Source organism: Oncorhynchus gorbuscha, linkage group LG09 (genome assembly GCF_021184085.1).
Source record: "Oncorhynchus gorbuscha isolate QuinsamMale2020 ecotype Even-year linkage group LG09, OgorEven_v1.0, whole genome shotgun sequence".
In the NCBI taxonomy this organism is placed as follows: Eukaryota; Metazoa; Chordata; class Actinopteri; order Salmoniformes; family Salmonidae; genus Oncorhynchus; species Oncorhynchus gorbuscha.
Window position 1 is genome coordinate 77,204,497 of NC_060181.1, and position 16,058 is coordinate 77,220,554.

Below are 16,058 nucleotides of genomic sequence, written 5' to 3' on the forward strand. Positions count from 1 at the left end.
CCTTCTTCAGATGCTGCGTGTGAGCAGGTGTCTAGGTCTGCTACGGCCGGTGCCTTCCCGAAGCAACCTGCAGTCTATGGTCGAGTCTCCCGTCAGTCCTCTCTACTGACGAGTGGATTTCAGTTTTCCTGTTTTGTTTTCACCTTGATATATCCAGGATTATCACTTTTGTCAAATACTGGAATAAAGACTCTGTTTTCGTTAAGTCGCTTTTGGGTCCTCATTCACCCACATAACAGAAGGATCCGACCAAGATTGGACCCAGCGACTACGGATTCTCGCAACACTGCCGTCGAGATCCAGGGAGCAATGCTCGGCAGACACGAGCAGGAATTGTCTGCTGCTCGTCATGCCGTTGAGACCCTGGCCGCTCAGGTTTCCGACCTCTCAGGACAGAGTCTTCGTCTCGTGCCACCAGCTACTTCCTGGTCTTCCGAGTCTCCGGAACCTAGGGTTAATAACCCACCATGTTACTCTGGGCAGCCCACTGAGTGCCGCTCCTTTCTCACCCAGTGTGATATTGTGTTCTCTCTCCAACCCAACACATACTCAAGAGAGAGAGCTCGGATTGCTTACGTCATTTCACTCCTTACTGGTCGGGCTCGGGAGTGGGGCACAGCTATCTGGGAGGCAAGGGCTGATTGTTCTAACAATTATCTGGACTTTAAAGAGGAGATGATACGGGTTTTTGATCGTTCAGTTTTTGGTAAGGAGGCTTCTAGGGCCCTGGCTTCCCTATGTCAAGGTGATCGATCCATAACGGATTACTCTATAGAGTTTCGCACTCTTGCTGCCTCTAGTGACTGGAACGAACCGGCGTTGCTCGCTCGTTTTCTGGAGGGACTCCACGCTGAGGTTAGAGATGAGATTCTCTCCCGGGAGGTTCCTTCCAGCGTGGACTCTTTGATTGCACTCGCCATCCGCATAGAACGACGGGTAGATCTTCGTCACCGAGCTCGTGGAAGAGAGCTCGCGTTAACGGTGTTCCCCCTCTCCGCATCTCAACCATCTCCCCCCTCCGGCTCAGAGACTGAGCCCATGTAGCTGGGAGGTATTCGCATCTCGACTAAGGAGAGGGAACGGAGGATCACCAACCGCCTTTGCCTCTATTGCGGTTCTGCTGGACATTTTGTCATTTCATGTCCAGTAAAAGCCAGAGCTCATCAGTAAGCGGAGGGCTACTGGTGAGCGCTACTACTCAGGTCTCTCCATCAAGATCCTGTACTACCTTGTCGGTCCATCTACGCTGGACCGGTTCGGCTGCTTCCTGCAGTGCCTTGATAGACTCTGGGGCTGAGGGTTGTTTTATGGACGAAGCATGGGCTCAGAAACATGACATTCCTCTCAGACAGTTAGGGAAGCCCACGCCCATGTTCGCCTTAGATGGTAGTCTTCTCCCCAGTATCAGATATGAGACACTACCTTTAACCCTCACAGTATCTGGTAACCACAGTGAGACCATTTCCTTTTTGATTTTTCGTTCACCTTTTACACCTGTTGTTTTGGGTCATCCCTGGCTAGTATGTCATAATCCTTCTATTAATTGGTCTAGTAATTCTATCCTATCCTGGAACGTTTCTTGTCATGTGAAGTGTTTAATGTCTGCTATCCCTCCTGTTTCTTCTGTCCCCTCTTCTCAGGAGGAACCTGGTGATTTGACAGGAGTGCCGGAGGAATATCATGATCTGCGCACGGTCTTCAGTCGGTCCAGAGCCAACTCCCTTCCTCCTCACCGGTCGTATGATTGTTGTATTGATCTCCTTCCGGGGACCACTCCCCCTCGGGGTAGACTATACTCTCTGTCGGCTCCCGAACGTAAGGCTCTCGAGGATTATTTGTCTGTTTCTCTCGACGCCGGTACCGTGGTGCCTTCTTCCTCTCCCGCCGGAGCGGGGTTTTTTTTTGTTAAGAAGAAGGACGGTACTCTGCGCACCTGCGTGTATTATCGGGGGCTGAATGACATAACGGTTAAGAATCGTTATCCGCTTCCCCTTATGTCGTCAGCCTTCGAAATTCTGCAGGGAGCCAGGTTCTTTACTAAGTTGGACCTTCGTAACGCTTACCATCTCGTGCGCATCAGAGAGGGGGACGAGTGGAAAACGGCGTTTAACACTCCGTTAGGGCATTTTGAGTACCGGGTTCTGCCGTTCGGTCTCGCTAATGCTCCAGCTGTTTTTTCAGGCATTAGTTAATGATGTACTGAGAGACATGCTGAACATCTTTGTTTTCGTCTACCTTGACGATATCCTGACTTTTTCACCGTCTCTCGAGATTCATGTTCAGCACGTTCGACGTGTACTCCAGCGCCTTTTAGAGAATTGTCTCTACGTGAAGGCTGAGAAGTGCGCCTTTCATGTCTCCTCTGTCACATTTCTCGGTTCTGTTATTTCCGCTGAAGGCATTCAGATGGATCCCGCTAAGGTCCAGGCTGTCAGTGATTGGCCCGTTCCAAGGTCACGTGTCGAGTTGCAGCGCTTTCTAGGTTTCGCTAATTTCTATCGGCGTTTCATTCGTAATTTCGGTCAAGTTGCGGCCCCTCTCACAGCTCTTACTTCTGTCAAGACGTGCTTTAAGTGGTCCGGTTCCGCCCAGGGAGCTTTTGATCTCCTCAAGAAGCGTTTTACATCCGCTCCTATCCTTGTTACTCCTGACGTCACTAAACAATTCATTGTCGAGGTTGTCGCTTCAGAGGTGGGCGTGGGAGCCATTCTATCCCAGTGCTTCCATTCTGACGATAAGATCCATCCTTGCGCTTATTTTTCTCATCGCCTGTCGCCATCGGAACGCAACTATGATGTGGGTAACCGCGAACTGCTCGCCATCCGCTTAGCCCTAGGTGAATGGCGTCAGTGGTTGGAGGGGGCGACCGTTCCTTTTGTCGTTTGGACTGACCATAAGAACCTTGAGTACATCCGTTCTGCCAAATGACTTAATGCACGTCAAGCTCGTTGGGCGTTGTTTTTCGCTCGTTTCGAGTTCGTGATTTCTTATCGCCCGGGTAATAAGAACACCAAGCCTGATGCCTTATCCCGTCTCTTTAGTTCTTCTGTGGCTTCTACCGACCCCGAGGGGATTCTTCCTGAAGGGCGTGTTGTCGGGTTGACTGTCTGGGGAATTGAGAGACAGGTTAAGCAAGCACTCACTCACACTGCGTCGCCGCGCGCTTGTCCTAGTAACCTTCTTTTCGTTCCTGTTTCTACTCGTCTGGCTGTTCTTCAGTGGGCTCACTCTGCCAAGTTAGCTGGCCACCCCGGCGTTCGGGGTACGCTTGCTTCTATTCGCCAGCGGTTTTGGTGGCCTACTCAGGAGCGTGACACGCGCCGTTTCGTGGCTGCTTGTTCGGACTGCGCGCAGACTAAGTCAGGTAACTCTCCTCCTGCCGGTCGTCTCAGACCGCTTCCCATTCCTTCTCGACCATGGTCTCACATCGCCTTAGACTTTATTACCGGTCTGCCTTCGTCTGCGGGGAAGACTGTGATTCTTACGGTTGTCGATAGGTTCTCTAAGGCGGCACATTTCATTCCCTCGCTAAGCTTCCTTCCGCTAAGGAGACGGCACAAATCATCATTGAGAATGTGTTCAGAATTCATGGCCTCCCGTTAGACGCCGTTTCAGACAGAGGTCCGCAATTCACGTCACAGTTTTGGAGGGAGTTCTGTCGTTTGATTGGTGCTTCCGTCAGTCTCTCTTCTGGTTTTCATCCCCAGTCTAACGGTCAAGCAGAAAGGGCCAATCAGACGATTGGTCGCATATTACGCAGCCTTTCTTTTAGAAACCCTGCGTCTTGGGCAGAACAGCTCTCCTGGGCAGAATACGCTCACAACTCGCTTCCTTCGTCTGCTACCGGGCTATCTCCGTTTCAGAGTAGTCTGGGGTACCAGCCTCCTCTGTTCTCGTCCCAGCTCGCCGAGTCCAGCGTTCCCTCCGCTCAGGCGTTTGTCCAACGTTGTGAGCGCACCTGGAGGAGGGTCAGGTCTGCACTTTGCCGTTACAGGGCGCAGACTGTGAGAGCCGCCAATAAACGTAGGATTAAGAGTCCGAGGTATTGTCGCGGCCAGAGAGTGTGGCTTTCCACTCGTAACCTTCCCCTTACGACAGCTTCTCGCAAGTTGACTCCGCGGTTCATTGGTCCGTTCCGTGTCTCCCAGGTCGTCAATCCTGTCGCTGTGCGACTGCTTCTTCCGCGACATCTTCGTCGCGTCCACCCTGTCTTCCATGTCTCCTGTGTCAAGCCCTTTCTTCGCGCCCCCGTTCGTCTCCCCCCCCCCCCCCCCCCGTCCTTGTCGAGGGCGCACCTATTTACAAGGTACGGAAGATCATGGACATGCGTTCTCGGGGACGTGGTCACCAGTACTTAGTGGATTGGGAGGGTTACGGTCCTGAGGAGAGGAGTTGGGTTCCATCTCGGGACGTGCTGGACCGTTCGTTGATTGATGATTTCCTCCGTTGCCGCCAGGGTTCCTCCTCGAGTGCGCCAGGAGGCGCTCGGTGAGTGGGGGGGGTACTGTCATGTTTTGTCATTGGTTATCATGTCTTGTCTCTGTGCTTCCCTTCTATTCGTTTCCCTCTGCTGGTCTTATTAGGTTCTTTCCCTCTTTCTATCCCTCTCTTCCCCTCCCTCTCTCCCTCTCACGCTCTCTCTCTCTATCGTTCCGTTCCTGCTCCCAGCTGTTCCTCATTCTCCTAACTACCTCATTTACTCTTTTCACACCTGTCCCCTATTTTGCCCTCTGATTAGAGCCCCTATTTCTCCCTCTGTTTTCCGCTTCTGTCCTTGTCGGATCCTTGTATGATGTTCGCTGTTCTGTGTCCTTGTCTCGCCCTGTCGTGTTTTACCTTCTTCAGATGCTGCGTGTGAGCAGGTGTCTAGGTCTGCTACGGCCGGTGCCTTCCCGAAGCAACCTGCAGTCTATGGTCGAGTCTCCCGTCAGTCCTCTCTACTGACGAGTGGATTTCAGTTTTCCTGTTTTGTTTTCACCTTGATATATCCAGGATTATCACTTTTGTCAAATACTGGAATAAAGACTCTGTTTTCGTTAAGTCGCTTTTGGGTCCTCATTCACCCGCATAACACCTCTGAATTATCAGGTGCTTAATATGTGTGTTTTACAGGCTTGGGCTGAACATGTGTGCTGGGAATCGGGTTGCTGGAGTCACATCAGAATTAGACGTTCGTCCATGTTTCTCAAACATCAAATTCCGAAGTGTTTAAGGTTACGTTTAGAAATTAACTCCGAAATCTTAATGTTAGGCAATAACTCAGAGTGGTTAGGAGCCGAGGTTAACGTCCCAGTCCACAACACCCTGCATCAAAACTGAAACCTACTTGAAGATAGGGGCGGCAGGCAAGCCTAGTAGCTAGAGTGTTGGGCCAGTAACTAAAAGGTTGCTAGATCGAATCCCTGAACTAACCAGGTACAAATCTGCCCCTGAACAAGGCAGTTAACCCACTGTTCCTTGGCTGTCATTGTAAGTAAGAATTTGTTCTTAACTGACTTGCCTAGTCAAAAGAAGGCAACTGTGGCCACTTCCCTTTTTATCTCTGGCCATCCTCAAAAATGGATGGACGTCAAATACTGACTTGTATCACGGGGACCTGGCTGCTTAGGGACCTATGCACACAGTGAGACCACAGCACAGCCAGCACTGTGGATCCCACAGCCGCACACACACACACACACACACACACACACACACACACACACACACACACACACACACACACACACACACACACACACACACACACACACACACACACACACACACACACACACACACACACACACACACACACACACACACACACACACACACACACAGTCTTGTACAGCAAACCTTGTGTAGACACGCAATTCAGTCCCATTCAAAATCTTATTTTCCCTAACTCCTAACACTAACCCTAACCCGTACTCTTACCCTAACCCTAACCCTAACCTTAACATTAACCTTAACCTTAAAACCTAACCCTAACCCTCAAACTAACCCTATCTCCTAACCCTAACCCTAAACCCAAGTGTAACCCTAAAACTAATTTTAACCTTAAACCCTAAACCCCCCAGAAATAGCATTTGACCTTGTAGGGACCAACAAAAAGTCCCCAGTTGGTCAAATTTTAATTGGTTTACTATTCTTGTGGGGACTTCTGGTCCACACATACACACACTCATGCACACACACACACACAGCCAAGGGCCAGCCGGGGTCATCCGGTCTCCTCTCTCCCACTGTCCTCCCTCACCCCATCTCTTCTCTCCCCCATCTCATCCCACCCTCACCGCCCCTTCTCCTCACACCTTCACCCTTTCTCCCCCTCCACAGTTCTTCCCACCCTCATTCTGTCTCCCCCATTTCCTCCCACCATTACCCTTTTTCCCCCCTCCATCGATCCTCCTACTCTCACCCTGTCTTCACTCACCCCCTTCCTCCCCCTCCATCGATCCTCCTACTCTCACCCTGTCTTCACTCACCCCCTTCCTCCCCCTCCATCGATCCTCCTACTCTCACCCTGTCTTCACTCACCCCTTCCTCCCACCTCCATCGATCCTCCTACTCTCACCCTGTCTTCACTCACCCCCTTCCTCCCCCTCCATCGATCCTCCTACTCTCACCCTGTCTTCACTCACCCCCTTACTCCCACCTCCATCGATCCTCCTACTCTCACCCTGTCTTCACTCACCCCCTTCCTCCCCCTCCATCGATCCTCCTACTCTCACCCTGTCTTCACTCACCCCCTTCCTCGCACCTCCATCGATCCTCCTACTCTCACCCTGTCTTCACTCACCCCCTTCCTCCCGCCTCCATCGATCCTCCTACTCTCACCCTGTCTTCACTCACCCCCTTCCTCCCCCTCCATCGATCCTCCTACTCTCACCCTGTCTTCACTCACCCCCTTCCTCCCCCTCCATCGATCCTCCTACTCTCACCCTGTCTTCACTCACCCCCTTCCTCCCCCTCCATCGATCCTCCTACTCTCACCATGTCTTCACTCACCCCCTTCCTCCCGCCTGCCATCCATGGATCCAGCTGGCCAGCCATTCAGATTTACCGCCACACTGAAACATGCCGAAAGGGATCCGGGGCTTTCGGAGTACTCAATGTGAGAGATGGCTGCATGGGCAGACGAGTGTCAGGGCGCGGTAATGAAAAGAGTTCAGAAGACATAGATAACAAAGACAATGATCGTGGTTATAAATTCTGGTCCAGACGCATCAAGTTGTCCACGCAGTCCTTACGTAGGGTGTCAGGCAAGGTAATAAATCATAACCCAGCTCTGACATGAGTTACTGTCGCTCATTACAGCTGGCCAACATGTCTCCTATTCCCTCTCTCTTTCTCTCTTACTATTTTTCTCTATGTCTCTCTCCCTCAGTCTTTCTCATTTGGGTGACTGGTGGATGGATGCATCCATTAAAACATACTCTTACCCAATGTCGTATGTGATACAAGTGTGCAGTGAGAGGTAGCAAAAGCAGCTGTGGTGTTACACACACTTTCTTTTTACAATTTGGACACACGGCGCTCTCATATGATATGGGCGGTTAATCGCCTCTGGTGTAATTCATATTCTATTCAGGCAGTGTGTCAGGCAGCTTCAGAATGAGGCCCCCCACAGCTTAGTGGCACTCTGCCCAGGCCAGACCTCTCCACCCTTACTTCACCAGCTCTCTGAAAACCTCACTAGAGAGAGAGCAGTCCTTAACACTCTCGACACCCTAGACCAACAATATTTAAGACTTGTCTTATCTATGATCACCTCGTTTCCAACATTTGATTTAACCTTTGCTAAAAAGAAGGGAAATATAACCTTCAAGGGTGGTTATGTGTTCATAATTCTTCTTACCTTCCCGGGTAAACCCAGATGAAATCCGGGCAGCTTAAATCAACATAGACTTTCAACGGACTATAGCAGTATTAGTGCGTGATGAATGAAAGATTTCTATCGTTTTACAGATTTTTTTTGTCACAGTAGTTTGGGAATTAAATAAAAAGTGCTGCCAAATCGGTGTAATGGAAGTGTGGGAGTCACTGTGTGTTTTAGATGGATTTATGGCTCTGTCGCAAGTTAGCCAGATAAAATGTTACTTGAGAGCAGCTGAAAATGTAGCTAAAATAAACAGAGGAAGAAAGAGAAGGAGAAAAACAGAAAACAGAAAAAGAAATCTTAGAGACCAGGAAAACACATATCTAATGATCTTACACGTGGTGCTTATCTTCCGAACAGCTGAAAATACCCCTCTTTTCTAAACCATTGATAAAACAACCAAAGGGAGAGAACTCTCAAAGAGATTTCCTTCCCTCCCCTCCATTCCTCCCCTCCATCTCTTTACAGCCAGCACAAGCCTCTGGAGAGCAGGCCTGACTCTGTTTAGCCGGCCTGTGTTAAAAAGGGTTATCTGTAATGTTTGAAGGTGCTAAGCAGAGATCTGTCAGTGTGAGCACGCTGGGGGGCTATTCAGGGATGTAGGGAGGGATGGAGAGTGAGGTTAGAGAGGAGGAGGAGATGAAAGAGAGAGGGAGTGAGCCACTTAATGGTTCTATTGGATGAATCACGAGTGAGAGATCCGCCGTGGCCAGAGACGATCACAGGGCCTAGCAGTGTAGCTGTAGCTTTAGCTGTAGCTTTAGCTGTAGTGGTGATCCCAGCCAATAGGAATGCCAGCTCAGAGCCATGAAACAATAGACGACTTCAATTGGGTTATTGGTCTGTGGAGAGACCAGCGCGGCAGAGAGAGGAGATGTCTTTGAACTTAATTAAACACTAATATGAAGTAGTCAGCAACTCTCCCTTTGTTTTGGAAGGGCTTTGGGAAGAGGTGGGTGGAAATCTTCTCCTCTGTGAATCCTGGTGTCCTGCGTGGGTTGGGGGTGGGTGGTGGTTGTGGGGGGGTAGCAGAGGTGTTATTAGTGAGTGAGACGAGGATTAAACCGTATGTTTTGGTGGTATGTGTGAGTGTGTGCATGTGCGCCCAAGCTGGTGTTGGCTACCCTGTCCAGCTAGAGGGCTGGCCACTGACAGAGGGATTACCCTGAGCTCAGAGCCCAAGCCTGCCTGCTGACAGATGACTGGGGCCTCAGAGTCAAGACACACCCTGGGGACACACACTCTGCACCCTCATCTGACCTCTAGGTATGAGTGTGTCTGTGTGTGCATCGTGTATTTGTGTTTGTTTGGATCAGCGATCGTAGTGAGCAGGCAATAATCCAACAGGCTGGCAGCCAGTCTAACAGTACAGGGGGATAAATATTAGCTACTCAGCTCTGAAATATGGCAAGAGTGAATATACTAGCTTTATTGTTCCCTCTATGTGCAATCTGCCTACATTAACCATTGCTGACAGTAGAGCTACTAGAGCAGGGCTCTCCAGCCCTATACCTGGAGAGCTAGCCTCCTGTAGGTTTTCACTCCAACCCTCGTTGTAACTAACCTGATTCAGCTTATCAACCAGCTAATTATTAGAATAAAGTGCGCTAGATTAGGGTTGGAGCGAAAACCTACAGGACGGTAGCTCTCCAACAACAGGGTTGGAAAATATCTGTTAACTTTACCTAATATTGTATTTATCAGTGTCGAGATGGTAATAAAAGACTATAGAGCGTGTTAATTCATGGTTGATTGACAGTTTGACCCTCTTTCTGGGTGGTCTGGGGGATTCTTTGACAGGCGGTCCTGACCCTTCTTTCAGACAAATAAAAAATCTTTAAAGGGAATGGCCGTGCCCACATCAAGCTTAAATTTCTTATCTCCAAATTCTGTCCTGTCATGTTAGACACAGATTCCACGTTCCCCTTTAAAAGAGACACTCTTCCCCTTTAAAGATTCAACCTTTTCTCCCTCTTGGGGTATTTTGACACATGTTGATATGGTTCATGCTGCACTCATTACAGACCCAGGGACTGACTTGAGGTTCTGGATGTTGTTGTTTTTTCCACCCACAAGATTTAACAGGCATTTTTGGAATAGCTTCTGATTCCGCCTGATTATTCAATGTTTCCTAGTCTTTGGAGCTAGTTTTGATACCTTGAGTCAATGGTAGGTCAAACAGAGACATGCCCACTGAAAAAGAGCATCCATGTGGTCTCACTTTTGCCTACAGGATGTTTGGGATGGACTTCCTCTTTGTGTGTTAATTGACTGTGTGGCTAGGGGTAGACTCAGATAAGTGGCTGTGTGCTGGTTTTAATTGGCTGGTCTACTGTGTCGACTCAGAGTAGACCAACTGAAATGGCTTTGGATCCTTGGAAATATCTAAGAATGGAACACCAATTATCTCTCCAGTCCTCCTACGCTGCTAAAATAAACTGATATGGGTAGTTATCTTCTCCTTAGTCCATGGTCCACACATCTACAGATAAATAAGATGCCTTATAACTTAAAACATCAATTGTCCAAATGAAGGCAAGGGAAGAACTACGTACATGTACTGTATATAGAAACAATCCACTATTCAGTCTGACTCATTCATGCAGCTCAAAATGAAACTTTAGACCCACCAGGTAAGGTCAGCAAAGCGTACTGTGTTTGTGAGTCTGTACAGTACAATATTTATGTTGTGGGTATAGGTATTTGGGATTCTTTAATGTTTTTTAAAATTTCATAACCTTTACTTAACTAGGCAAGTCAGTTAAGAACAAATTCTAATTTACAATGACGGCCTACACCGGCCAAACCCAGACAACGCTGGGCCAATTGTGCGCCGCCCTATGGGACTCGCATTCACGGCCGTGATACAGTCTGGATTCAAACCAGGGTGTCTGTAGTGACGTCTGTAGCGCTGATATGCAGTGCCTTAGTCCACTACGCTACTCAGGAGCCCACATAAAGTAACTCTACATAAACCTATATGTCATGGATGCTATGGACTTGGGTTATGCTCCGTTATGTATTGGTTTCTGTGTTCCTGGCGTGCAGCGTTTATAGATCCAGTAAGGCTTTTATAAGACATGAAATTGGCTGTCTGTCTGGGGGATTGTGGGCCCACGTCCAGTCTTGTATGTGATCACTCCCATGGAGACTGTAGGTACTTCATCACAATGGCAGACTTCACTCTCCACTCCCCAGCAAAACATCATTACAACATTACAAATTTGTTGCAGCATTTTTAGAGCTTAGATTGATTATTTGTGTAAAAATTCTGTCATTTCTAGCACAGGAAGTTGTTTGCTTTATTTTCTACATAGTTCTAAGTAGAAAATACATAGTTAGTTGTGACCATTTACTTTTAAATTAGTATAATTGAATTAATATAATATGTGCCCTCCAAATGTTTGCTCTAATGATGCTCTTTGCGATACATGCTCTGTGTATTTAGGCCACTTCATGGTCTGTAGCATAACACGCTCTACTATATACTTGTGTCCAGTTGACTAAGATATTGTGCTCAGTAGCTACTTTGTGAAAGTGTTTGTATTAGTTTCCACAGGCTGTCGTCATTGCTTGTGTGTAATCCAGATTTATGTCACAGTATATTTAGATAATAACATAGATTAAACCTTCGACAACAAATCTCCCTCCATGTCATTTCGTCCGTCAGTCCTGCTGCTTTAAACATACTCCATAAATCCTCAGGCAGAGTCCCGTTGTTCAAGTGTTTTTGGAACAAATCTGACCAGAGCGAGTCTAATAGATTTGTATTTATTTTCAGTGTTTAATTGGACAAGTGAACAGCATTCGAGCAGGGACCAATAGTGTCATTATTGTTCTAGAGAATAAACACTGAGAGGTCCTGCATGGACTATAAAACCTTAGGATAAACATGGCTCTCAAAGGAAAGTATTGAATGTCGGTTTATGGGTAGTAATATGAAGTGCATGGCTCAAAAATGACTAATTACATCAGCTGCGTGAATTTCTGGGGAAAGCTCTTAAAAGAGGAAAGTAAGCAGTTTGTGTGTTGGTGTGTGTTTGTCTGTGTGTGTGTTGCTTCATAAGGGCCCAGGAAGGGTTGACCCCACTGTGGGGTAGGGGGAGAAATGGTTTCCTCTCTCCTGATCTCTCCAAACTCACGTTATTAAAACATGTTCCTCTCTTCCGCCCAGATGAGTGGAGGCGTGCTGCTGACCCACTCAACATGTGTGACTGACTGACGCTGTGTAGGGAGCACCTCCACTTTCAGCTCCTGGGGCTGCAATACAACAGCTTCCATGACTCTTGATGGAACACACTGCTGGAATGGATAACGAGGAAATTAGAATGTTTTTATAAAGTGTTTCTATCTACTTTTTCTAATGTTGAAAGTTGAGATGAGAATGTAGGGAAAGCCTATAAATAATGACATGAAAATAAAACTCATGGTTTATCCTCACGACTGCTGTAGCTTTATGAATGTGGTGGGAGGTATAGCAGAAATATGCAGGAAATACTAACCATATTCACATAAATAATGCCACAGTGAATTTAAAATTCAAATATGAAGAAAATAAAAACGCAAGAAGGAAAGAAAAGAAGAAGAAGGTTAGACAGACAGAGTTGAAAGGCAGATGCAGATAAAGGGAGCGTGCACATGGTAACTACTCCAGAGAGAGATGGTCAGCACTGGGAATGACTGAGTGTTCTGTCACCTCATCACTCAGACCCTGACTGGAAGACCACCAATCTCTAGCCGTCTCTTGCCCCATTCTCATAGCAGCCAGGTTACGACTCAGGGTCTTCTCAAACCGATCCGCCATATCTTACTCAGGTAGTTACAGGCTTATTTACTCCGAGTGGTGCAGTGGTCTAAGACACTGCATCTCAGTGCAAAGGCGTCATTGCAGTACCTGGTTTGAATCCAGGCTGCATCCTATCTGGCTGTGATTGGGAGTCCCATAGGAAGGTGCATAATTGGCCCAGCGTTGTCTAGGTTTGGCCGGGGTAGGCCATCATTGTAAATAAGAATTTGTTCTTAACTGATTTGCCTAGTCAAATAAAGGTTACATTTAAACATTTAAAAAAAATAGAGTGCTGAAGGCAGATTTAACCTAACACATGGCCCACTGAAAGAATGACTGGTGGACTGACTCACTGACCAATTGTTAACTTCCTGTTTATTTGTTCACGTTCTCAAGTTTCAATCCATTCGGAAAGTTGAACATAATTTGTTTGGAAAGTCCTCTAGTTCAGCAAGAATGACTTGTGGACCGGTTCACTCACTGACTAACTAACTGACTCACTGACTAATTGTTAATTTACTGTTAACTGTCTACTTTTAGCAGGTGTTGCTCATCCCTCATCTGAACAACTTCTCAGACTTCTTTGCAATTGTTTGTGGTTGCTAGGCAAAAGCCTCCCAAAAGAGCCAAAGAAATACCACAATGACACTGTAATACAAGAAGTAATATTAATCTATGTGAAAGATATAGGTCATGAACTGTTTGAACTTGGAAATTATAGACAATGGATTATTTGCAGTGTCACCTCCATGCTGTGGTATGCCACTAATGTGATGGTGATTCTGTATTGATGGGCAGTTGGGATCAGTGGTCTGTCAGTGTCGGACGGTTTCCATTTGCTTCCACAGCCACAAAGTCAGATTCCACAGCCACAAAGTCAAAAATGGCACAAATAAATCCCCTTTTCATCTTAATTTAATGTTAGGGTTAGGCATAAGGTTAGCAGTGTGGTTAAGGTGAGGGTTAAAAAAGAATGTAAGAAGATAAATTGTAGAAATGGTTGGGTTTATGACTTTGAGGGTATGGAAGCTAGTGACAACCATGTTGGACCCAGTCCTAACCTTAACCATTATGAGCTAAACAACAGAACAGGTGCTAGGGCTGTAATCTACTGACACAGGCTTGGATAGGGGGCTTTGGATTCACATGGTCTCCGCAGGTGGCTACTGCCAAGAGTTTTGGGAAAGGTAAGACTGCAACCCAGTGGTCATGTTCAGTAGTGTACTGTCTAAGCCCCTTCTTTTTCTCTCTCTCTCTTCAATCCTTCAGTGGGTCACAGCTGACTGTTTTGGAAAACACTCATATTCTCTATACAGATTCTTAAGACATGTGTAGATATAGGAGAGGTCCTCTGCATGAATGCAGAAAATTACAATGGATACATATCTGCTTTCTAGCTGACCTGTGTGGTTGACCTACTTATTGATAGTCATTCCATACTCTCGTGCTGCTGATTCAGTTTCTGCTGGTCTGCCTGTGCCTACGGAAACCTGACCTTTTCACCAGACATGTACTTCCTTGTCGTGGTTCTGCTCCAGTTTCAACTGTTCTGCCTGCGGCTATGGAACCCTGACCTGTTCACCAAACGTGCTACCTTGTCCCAGACCTGCCGTTTTCAACCCTCTCTCTCCCTCTCCACCACACCTGCTGTCTTGACCTCTGAATGCTCGGCTTTGAAAAGCCAACTGACATTTACTCCTGAGGTGCTGACAAGTTGCACCCTCTACAACCACTGTGATTATTATTTGACCCTGCTGGTCATCTATTAACGTTTGAACATATCTTTCAGAACAATCTGGCCTTAATGGTCATGTACTCTTATAATCTCCATCCGGCACAGCCAGATGAGGACTGGCCACCCCTCAGAGCCTGGTTCCTCTCTAGGTTTCTCCCTAGGTTCCTGCCTTTTCTAGAGAGGTTTTCCTAGCCACCATGCTTCTGCATCAACATTGCTTGCTGTTTGGGGTTTTAGTCTGGGTTTCTGTATAAGCACTTTGTGACATCTGCTAATGTAAAAATGGATTTATAAATACATTTGATTGATTTGATTATAACACTGTCTGTATAGTCTTGAAACAGGGCACATGAGATTCATGTCAATCCATTGAAATCTATCCAGTTACACCCACATATAACTGCTACGGATAAGCGCTTATTCTTCAGTTCTCTCTGTTTATTCATCTGAAGAGCCAAGAGTCAGTATGAGAAAGTAGTGGGTCATTTTTCTGGATCAGTCACAGCTATGGAACCAACCATTGAGCCCAATTTTTCCTCCCAGGTACACTGGCCTGTTGTATGTGAAAAGCCATAAAGCTGAAATGAATAATAAACTTGGGGTCCTTGTGTAGCTGTAGCCACAATACATATGAGTGAGATGGAGGGAGGAAACCTCAAACATTTTACTCACTCTGTGTGCCATGGCTGTTATGAGTGTTCTGTAACAGTGCAGAATATAACAGGTTGACAAAAGCATCAGGAAAAAAATCTCTCACTTTTAGATATTGCTTGAGGCAGAGAACGAGATTACACATGTAAAACTGGAAAAGTGTGCTATATTGAATAAGACAAGGTTAAAGGGCAACCGCACTTCCTGATTTGGACTTGTTTTAGATTTGGTTCTTTAAGAAATGCTAGCGACCATGGCTGAATTCAAACGCAAGTTGATTTCAGTGCCATGGTTTGATGTGGGTGTCTTGTGTGTGTTCGCAGGTGGGAAGAGTTAGCCAAATTGTTTCACCAATTAGCTTCACTGGCTGGTCTGCAAATGTGGCAAAATGTATTTAACTTTGGATATCCTAGCTCAGGGGCTAGTTAGGGGCCGTCAATAAATTACACCATTTAAATGAGATAGTATTTACATATGGCACACCTTTCAAATTTCTCATTAAATTCCCCAAAATGTATTTCTACAATTTATAGTTGGCTTGCCATTTTTAAGTCATTGAAATTTTGAGTTATAGGAATTTGAACATATTGTCCCATTTACATTGTGTAATTTACCAATGGTCCCTAACTAACCCCATAGGGATAACCAAAGTTAACAAAAATGTACCACAGGCATTACGATTGGGTCCCATGAAGTTGTGTTCCACACTGATGATTACTTGTGTGTTGCCAGCTGTGGGCAGGATTGAAACAAACTCAACGTTCATTTATGTTGTGATACAGTCACGAACCCAAGCCTCACAGTTTTCTAAATGAGAAGTTTGTTTTTAGGGGCAGCTGCTTTTTAAATTGAGTTCATAGTTTTAGTGAAAGGTAACTTAAATGTTGGGGGTAATATTCAGGTCAAACTTTGTTTGCTACATAGGCTATCTGAAAATGTTTCATACTGTTTGGAAAATAAATGATGCATTCGAATACCATTTTGAGTTGAGATTAGTCTGTAATCCATTGCTGGTGTGTTGT